A 10000-nucleotide genomic window follows, 5' to 3' on the forward strand; every position below is an offset into this window, starting at 1 on the left:
TTCTATGATTTCTCTTCTATATCTCTCCCTGTATTGCCTGTATATGTTTAGTCTATATTCTCTATCTTGTGGGTTGAATGTGCGCTGATACCTGCGTCTTGCCCTGCGCGTAGCCTGACGTAGGTCACTTAGTTCTGGAGTCCATGGTGCCGGGTGGACGCTTTGGACTCTGCTTCTCTTTGGTACGACTGCGTCAATTACCTCCTTTACGCTATTAACTATCTGCTCCACTATCTCATCAATCTCGAGAGCCTCATCCAGCTCCGGCGGGCTATACTCCCGGGAGAGTCTTTCCCAATCTACTTTTTTGTAGTCATATTCTGAAAGCCATTCCTGTAGCACTACCCTCTGTTCTGCTTTTAGTATATATTTAATTACATTGTGATCACTAGTTGTTACATTCTCCAGTACCTCCCAATTATCTATTTTGTTGTTAGCCCTATTATTCGCCAGTGTTATATCAATGTTTGTTTTTGCTCCTGCTCTATTTGAATATGTAGGTATATCACTAGGTGTATTTATTACATCTAAATTTAGTTCACTTATTACATCTTCTAATTCTTGGCCTTTTTCATCTTGTTCTCCGCTATGCCACAGGAATGACTTTGCATTTGCATCCATTGCAATTATTACTTGATAACCCTGTAATGATCTGCATATTACTTTTAATTGTTCTAAATACATAGTTATAGGTTCTCTGTACTGACAATAAATTGATACCAAATACCATTTTGTGTTAGTAGCTTGTACTTCAATTGTTACAATATGCTCATTTGTGAATTGATTTAATACTATTGTTTTTATATTTCTATTTAGAATCACTATTGCAGACATCGGTCTGTCTCCTTTCATAATTACTTGTGCTGTAGCTATCATTCCTGGGATTTTACCCTCCCGGGAGTACGGTTCTTGCATGCATAATATATCAGCTTTGTGTTCTTCCGCTAATTTACGTAATTCATAGTTTACGTGTGCACTTCTCATTGTATTTATTTGGAGAACTCTGAGATCCATTATGGGTGATATGTATGGAAATGATCTGCTGGCCATTCTTTGTTGGGGTCGAACCCTATTCGGCCGTATGTTGTTACCATTTGCGTATATATGTTGTCTAGATTAAATTTTAAACCTCGTCTTTCATATACTTGTTTAACTATTTTTTGTAATTGTTCATGTTCCGTTGGAATTCCTGCCGCTGCTAACTGAATGCAGTCGACATCCGCCAGAGCTGGATAAGTAATTCTCGAGCCGTTTCTGTGCCCCACTCTCACTAGTTGTCTAAGTGCAGTGGTTAGCAGGCCAGGTTCTTCTAATCTTGCCATCTGTAGAGCGTTCTCGCATATTTTATATGTGTCCTTAGGGTCCATTGCCCTGTATGTGACACTCATGCTTGTCTGATTGCTTTTATCTTGTCTCTGATTTTCTTGATCTCTTTTGGGCGAACTCGGTCGTCCGTCCGTGCCCTCCATCGGCAGTTTCTTTTCATTGTAAACGGACGACCGAGGTCGTCCGTATTTCTTTCCTGTACTGTTCTTTTCTGTGTCTTTGTTCTGTCTCTGTGTTGGTGTGATATGTTGTGTCAGGGGCGCCTCTGGTCGCCCACTTCTGCCCTCCATCGGCATTTCTTTGTTATGGAAAATGGGCGACCGAGGTCGCCCTTCTGTTTGTACTTGTGCTTCTCTTGTGTTCGTTGTTTGTACTTGTGCATCTACCATATGTAGTGTCTGCACTTGTGCATCCTGCATTATGTTTTGTTTCTTGTCTTGTATCGATGATTCCCGTTGTGTCTTTGGTACCTCTGACTGTCCATCCCTACTTTCCATCTGCATTTTCCTGTCATAAAAAATGGGCGACCGAGGTCGCCCTTGTGTTTGTACTTGTACTTCTTTCGTGTATACAGCTTGTACTTGTGTATCTGTCATTTTTTGTTTTTCTTTTCCTATCCCCTGTATTGTCTCTTGGTGGTATATTTTTGGTTGTGTTGTTCTTTTAATGGGAGTTATAGCAATGCAGTTTTGTGCTGTACATTTTGTGTGTTGTTTATTGTCTTGTGTGTTGTTTTTCGTTCCCTTATTTTCAGGCTGTTTGCCTGTGGTCCCTTTTGCCTCCTGTTCCCTTGCCCCTACTGCTTCCCTGATTTTTATGCCCCTTAGTGTATCCCTTAATTGCTTACTAGGTGATTTGTGCTTCTTTCTTTTTTCTTGGGGTTTACTCTCCATAATCTGTCCTTTGTATTAATCTCCCTAGTAAAAGCTGATATGTGGGGCATTCTTTTGAGTTTGGTGCTCTACATTTTCTTTTCCCTCTTCGATTACATGGTATACATGTTTCCGGCCTGTTCTTTTCAGGGCACTCTTTCTTGTTGTGGTTATCTGTTCCACAGTGACCACAGGTGGGGTCACCCCAAGTACAATACTTCTGAACGTGGCCCAGATCCATGCATTTATGGCATCTGGGTACCACACAATAGTCCTTGACCGCCACTGAACTATATTCTACATATATTCTTCCACTTTGTATAAGCTCTTTCCTTAACGTTGGTGAGACTTCAACTACTTGATGGCCCGTATCTCTATCCTTTTTCCCCATCCTAAATTTCGGTCTAAATTCCTTTTTAAAATCTTGTAGGCTCATCTTTTCTTCGAAATTCTGCATGTGAATACATTCTGTTAGTTCTTCTGGTGTTAGTCTGTTCGAAACATCAAATATGGTCATTAATGGCCATCGTTTCTTTGTTTTTTCGCATATTACAGATCTCTGTAGGTCTTTATGCCCCATTATAGTGTTCCTATCCTGCTGTGCGGGGGTTTCCACTATTACTGCATTTTTAGCTATTACTACTTTATTTATTTTAACTTTTGCCTTGGTTGGGTTTATTACTCTCGTAAATATTTCTTTCACTTCTTTCACACTCTGTCCTTCTTTTGGTTTCAGAAATAATGCCACTCCTTGCTTCGCTGTCACTTTTTCTATACTCTCTTTCATGTTTATTTGTGGTTTCTGTGGTCCTCCTGCCACCACTGTGGCATATGTCTTTGTTCTTTCAGTCGTAATTTGTTTGTTTTGCCGTTCCAACTCTTTAATTCTTCCTTCTAGTTGGCTTTGGGCTATTGCCCACAAGGCCAACTTATCCTTTATCTCGTTAATCCTATCATTGCTCATCTTCCCTTTGTCTGTCACTAGTAGCGCGTTTATTTCTTTTAGCCTTTCGGCTGCGCTCTTTATTTCAGTGTCTGCGTTATCATCGCATCGCTCGGAAGTCTCTCTCTCTGTGTTTACCGCCATAATTTCTGAGAGAGACCAAAAAAGTTGAGAGCCCGTCTCTTTCCCCGGACCGGCTCTTCTGGCATGGGGGGAGGCTTAGTGCAGCTCGCTCACCAGTCCCGCCCCTGGACCAAGAGCTTTGTGAGCTGCCGGGTTTAGCGCGCCGTTTCCAGCACACTAGTCCCCTTCCACGACTGTACCACTGGAGATTTCTCCCGTCCCTCCCCGGCAAATGCCCAGCGCATTCCGGAGAGGCGGATTCACCTCTCGGCCTTCGCCCCCTACTAGGCCGAGTTTCCACCCTAAGGCCTTAGACCCAGCCCTACCCAGGTGCTGGGTCGGTCCCCCAGACTTTCGGGGGTCTGGCCCCATCTAACCTAGCCAGGGACGTGTTACCACGCCCTGGTTTGGCGGAGCATGTCAAAGTCCCCGACATGGCGCTGAGCCTTTGCCGGCTCAGGCCACGATCCCTCCCCAGCGAGTACAGCCGCGGGAAAATCAGGACAGGTGTTGTGTCCTTGTTTACGCAGCTCCCCCTGCGCCATGCACCCTTTGCTTTCACCTTGGGTTGGGGGACTTTTAACGTCGTCCATGACGTGAGGAACTGCAGTGGCCAGACCGCAGGGTTCCGGGATCGTCGTAAGACTTACCCTCATACCCTCGCCCAGCCACCGCGCTCAACTCAGGAGAGACAGTTGTTATGCCTCCCGTAACGCAGCTTCCCCTGCGCCATGCACCCTTTGCTTTCGCTTGGGTTGGGGGCATTTAACGTCCTGCCAGGACGGGAGTTTTACGTCCTGCCTTGACACAACGACAACCCACACCTATCAACGCAGCCCGGAAGGTGTTAAAGGAGTCAGTCCGGGTCTTATACGTGGAGTTTGACATCAACGAGACGGTGCGGCACTCAAACCCGAGTTACGTTCCCCGGAGGGTCTCCACACGTACCGGGGGATCATGACCGACCATGTCTCACCCACCGCTTTTGATAATTCACGGTGGGCCAGTGCGGACCAGTGTGGGTTGCACCCAGTTAAGGGCTAGCCTTTTAACGTCATGCATGGACGGCCCTTCCCGTGTTAGCTTCGCCCCATCTTGTGGGGGTACTGAGCGCCAGGGCCACGTCAAGGCCACGGGATAGGACATTACGGTCCCCGCCCCACTCAGGTTCCTCTGAGCCCTGCTGAAGGCAAAACTTTCAGGGAATCAGAGGGTCTCCTGGCGGTTTTAACCCAGTTATCGGGAGGCAACACACCTCCCCCGGGTGGCGCCACGCAGACCGCTTTCCCAGCGGGACAGCGGGAATCTCGTTAATCCATTCATGCGCGTCACTAATTAGATGACGAGGCATTTGGCTAGGTGTGTGGACAGCCTCGTGGCTATCTTGTCCAAGTTATTATACTGCCACTGGTGGGGCATGGAAGCAATCATGTCCGGGTCTTTCCCTAGCAATGCCATCCAGATGTCACGGAAGGGTGCTCATTCATGTCGAGCCGTTCGCCAAACTGTACGCATGAATTGCTGGTGGATTCTAACACCCGCTGTTATGGTGTTGCAGATAAGTTCCCTGATGAGGAACTGGCGAAGATGGAACCGGCTCCATATAGCCTTATTACAGGGTGCCCATGCACCACGTGCGCCAACAACGAGCGGCATAATATCGGGCGGGCGACTCAGATTGTATTTCCGCTGGAGTGCGCTGAGAACCGCTGGCTGCTCGTACTTCTGTCTCTTGATCGTTTCAGCACGATTAAGACTCCCGGTATACTCATATGTAATGGTTGACTCTATAATTGTCCCAAAACCCGTTCCTGGCTTGAAGTCCTGATCGTGGGTGACTAGAAGGTCTGGGACATACCGGTCCGAGTTGATAAGTGTGATAGTTGGCGTTGTAATCACATTGTACCCTTTATGCTCAAGTTCTTTTTGAATTGAGCTACCAACTCGGTCGTGCCTATCTATTCTAGCGAAATGCGTAAGTGGGCAACGTTGGAGGACATGCTGAAGAGTCTCTCTCCTGTTCCTGCAAGGACCTCCTGCTCTGCAGTTGGCGGCAGGACCCTGTATATAAGGGGCTCCTCTGGTGGGCAACAATCCAATTCGCAGATGGACTGCGCCAATGTACTGCCTACCTGTCCAAAATGGTGGTGGGTCGTTGATCCACTTATTGCACTCAGAATCCTGCTGGCAATATTCCAAGCCGCAGCCTAGTGCAGATTTGTGTAACCGTGCGCGCCAATATTTTGTAACCCCATCAGATGTTGGGATAACTACTGAACCTTTTACTGTTAGTATTCTCTTAAGCCTGGTTACGAGCTTGGACACGGTTTCTGTTTTAATGATGGCTTGCACGTGAATGTCGTTAAGAGACGACAACTGCTGAATTCTCCTGTAAAATACAGAGCCAATCAGCAGCCTTAATGCTGGTATACCCAAGCCACCGTCACGCTGCTTAGCATGGAGGAAAGGCGTTGGAGTTGTCTTAGGCAGATGGAGAGTTGCCTTAACGAATTGTATGATTAGGCGGTCCAAATAGTCTAACTTCTTGGCTGTAATGTTACTGTTCTGCAAGATGTGAACCAGTCTCGGTATGAGGTATGTATGAAGAACAGTTATCTTCTGCCAAGGCTTGAGTGCGGCACGTTTCAGGCGGTCCAACAGCGATGACAGAATAGATGGAGAAGGAGTCTGAATTCCCTGGTGCTCAAAGGTGTAACCCAGGTAGTGCAGCTGTTCTTGCACGTTCAAGGCAGGTATTTTAGCGCCAGATAACTTGAACAGACTTTTGGTTTCTACTGCACACCGTTTGGAGTGTGCCACTCTAATAAATTGAAAGGCCTTGCTTTTTGAGGGATTCACTTCTAAAGCCGTGCTTTTCGTGAACCTCTCAACACAGCGCAGATGTTGCTGCATGCCCTCTCTGGTCGACGAGAGGAGAACAATGTCATCTGCAAAGCCGAGAATAGCAAATTTCTCTCCATTGACTTCAACCCCATAGGACTGGTTGACTGCTTCCATGAGCCTGTCCATTACCATGTTGAAGATGACAGGACTGAGTGGATCACCTTGTTTAACTCCCCTATGAAACTCAACTTCTCCAAAGGTGTCTTTACCAAGTTGGAGATTGGTCGTTTGACCTTTGTAAGATGACAATATATACTCGAGAGTCAAGTCATCCACTCCATGAGACCACAGTGCCTGATGTATGGCACTCCAAGATACCCGATCGAAGGCTTTCGTTAAATCAAGGGCCACCACAAAAATTGGCTTTCCTCTAGCCCTATGCTCCTTGATAATTACATCTAAGGAAAGTGCGTTCGCCATGATTCCATCAACGGACCTGAAGCCCCGCTGGGCAGGATGTATAGAAATGACCTGAGCCAACCTGAACGCCAAGATCTTATTTACCAGGCGTACTACCATTGATGAGATAGTTATTGGTCTCCAGTTAGACGGAGAGCGCAGGTCGCCTTTCTTAGGTAGAAGGCAGGTCTTGCTCACTGTAAATACAGATGGTAGTTGTTTTAACCCAAACACCACATTAAGCAGGACATTCAGATCCGCGTTCGGAATATTTCTCAGATGTTCATGAGTCACGCCATCAGGACCAGCGGCTGTTCGCTTCAATTTATGCGTCCAATTCCTAGTTTCATTCAGCGAGAAAGGCATACTCGTGTCTTTGATGGAATCGGGATTCCTAGGCGGTAACACGATCTCGGGGCCATGTTCCTCTCTTGCGTAGTAGCCCTTGAAATAGTCCACGAGCAGGCTCCTATCTGGTCTTGTGGTTGTACCATTCTCCTCCTCACCATTGAGAATTCCTCTTACCAAGCTTGCTCTGTTGTTTAACCACCGATACTGGGCATCTCGGAATCTACGAGATCTTTCCTGCTGCCGCACTCTTCGCTGTTCATTCCTGCCACCCTTATGTGGCTTCACGACCTTCGGCTGTCTTTTCCTTCTTCTAGATCTATGTAGTGGTCTATCATTCAGTTGTTGGATGATTCCAGTGACCTGTTCATCAATGGCGGACCAAGGTGATGAAGTGTCAAGAACTACTTCAACCAGCCTTTTATAGGGTGGTGAGCAACTTTCTTTAATTTCCTCCAGATGGGAAATAATATGTTCGTTGCTAATCCAACGGCTTTGTTCTTGTGGAGTGGCACGACTCGCAGATTTCGCAACCTCATCGGGGACCGCACCAACAGCGTCCTCCATCCTGCCTTTCACAGTCTCCAGGAGCTGTTGATACTCTGGAAGTGCTCTCCTTTTCTTGATACCTTCCGCAGATCTACCTAACTTCCTACCCAAGTACGTGTTCAACTGTAATTGAGTAGACCACTCTCCCGCACATTCCACTTCAAGAAACGCCATTTCCTCCATCTCAGCGGCGCTCCAATTCCCTTTCCGTTTGCCACTAGCATGCACTAGGTCGGCGGCATTAAAATCAACAGGATGTACTTGTTTCTCATGCAGCCGCCGTCCAATGAAGGTCGTAAATTGCCTACCACAAAAGGCACATTTGTGCAAGCCGTCCTCGTTGGGCGCGTTAATTAAGCCTTTGCACCTACGAATATGTTGTTTCTGTTGGGCCGATGTTCGCCTACCAATACCTAACTGACATTTGGGACATGTAATGCTATTTTCTAAACTTGGCGAATCAACATTCCTGCCAAGTCTTGCGTCCGTGGTAACCACGGAAGAAAGTTGAGGGTCCTGTACATTCGGGCCCTCCATCCGAGGCTCCGCTGAACTCATCGTCGCAACTGAGGCTCTCGTTAAGAGAGAGGGGAGATAGGCTGCGAACCTGGCACCCCTGCGGCCAATAGGCCTACAAACCGGAGGCTCGTCTCGGATACTAGGACAGAAACCTGCCCCGACACCTCAAACGACGGCTCCAGGATAAATACGAGATTAAACCCGTTGTTCCTACAAGCGAACGGCACTGCCACTATGAGGCCAACACCAATTCGAGGGGCACTGGCCAGAGCCAGCAAGGCTCCCCCCGCCCATAGTCCTTGTATTTGCGAGATTCCTCTCGCACCGTTGACAAGTCACCGCCGAGGTCGCTTAAGCGATACCTCTACCGCACATCTATGCTATCATTTTCCGCCCTTTACCCACATAACATGGGATTGGGTAGTCCAATAACAGCTTTAAGGGCGACCGCCGTGCGGTCTGCAAGCGGCTCCATCGTGGCCCTAAAAAGGACACTGTCCTCAAAAGGACACTAGGAGGTCCTGAAAAGGACACTGCCCCGATAAGGGCACTTGGATACTAGTGAATCCCACAGTACAACCGTGGCCCGACACCTCAGACGACTACCGCAGCTGTCGCCCGTTATTGACCAAAGACTCGTCTCGGATACTAAGGCATCAACTGCCTCGACACCTCAAACGACTGCTTCGATACGAGGTCTCGTCTCGGATACTAGTACAAACTAGGTCTGTCCCGACACCTCAAGTGACGGCCCCGTGGCCCTGCCCTATTGGCTGCAAAGCCAGTCGCCCTTTGGCTTGCCTTAGCTCACCTCACGGTAGCTGACAATGCACCCGACTCTCGCCTCGGGGAGGCTAGGAACTAGGACTTCACCGCAGAGAGGCTAGAGGCACCACTCACCGATCCCAGCCTAAGGCATGGGGCACAGTGTGACTACCCTATATTTCGCATCTTGCGGGCTTAAGAGAGTCATAGTTACTCCCGCCGTTTACCCGCGCTTGCTTGAATTTCTTCACGTTGACATTCAGAGCACTGGGCAGAAATCACATTGCGTCAACACCCGCTAGGGCCATCGCAATGCTTTGTTTTAATTAGACAGTCGGATTCCCCCAGTCCGTGCCAGTTCTGAGTTGATCGTTGAATGGCGGCCGAAGAGAATCCGCGCACCCGCGCGCCCCCGGAGGAGCACGCTAAGGCGGACGCGGCCTCGCAGCAAGGAAGATCCGTGGGAGGCCAAGGCACGGGACCGAGCTCGGATCCTGCACGCAGGTTGAAGCACCGGGGCGCGAACGCCGCGCAGGCGCGCGCATCCTGCACCGCCGGCCAGCACGAGGCCAACCAACGGCGAGAGCAGACCACGCCCGCGCTAAACGCCCGCACTTACCGGCACCCCTACGGCACTCACCTCGCCCAGGCCCGGCACGTTAGCGCTGACCCACTTCCCGACCAAGCCCGACACGCCCCGATCCTCAGAGCCAATCCTTATCCCGAAGTTACGGATCCAATTTGCCGACTTCCCTTACCTACATTATTCTATCGACTAGAGGCTCTTCACCTTGGAGACCTGCTGCGGATATGGGTACGAACCGGCGCGACACCTCCACGTGGCCCTCTCCCGGATTTTCAAGGTCCGAGGGGAAGATCGGGACACCGCCGCAACTGCGGTGCTCTTCGCGTTCCAAACCCTATCTCCCTGCTAGAGGATTCCAGGGAACTCGAACGCTCATGCAGAAAAGAAAACTCTTCCCCGATCTCCCGACGGCGTCTCCGGGTCCTTTTGGGTTACCCCGACGAGCATCTCTAAAAGAGGGGCCCGACTTGTATCGGTTCCGCTGCCGGGTTCCGGAATAGGAACCGGATTCCCTTTCGCCCAACGGGGGCCAGCACAACGTGCATCATGCTATGACGGCCCCCATCAACATCGGATTTCTCCTAGGGCTTAGGATCGACTGACTCGTGTGCAACGGCTGTTCACACGAAACCCTTCTCCGCGTCAGCCCTCCAGGGCCTCGCTGGA

Source organism: Schistocerca americana, chromosome 3, assembly GCF_021461395.2.
Source record: "Schistocerca americana isolate TAMUIC-IGC-003095 chromosome 3, iqSchAmer2.1, whole genome shotgun sequence".
NCBI classification, from domain to species: domain Eukaryota; kingdom Metazoa; phylum Arthropoda; class Insecta; order Orthoptera; family Acrididae; genus Schistocerca; species Schistocerca americana.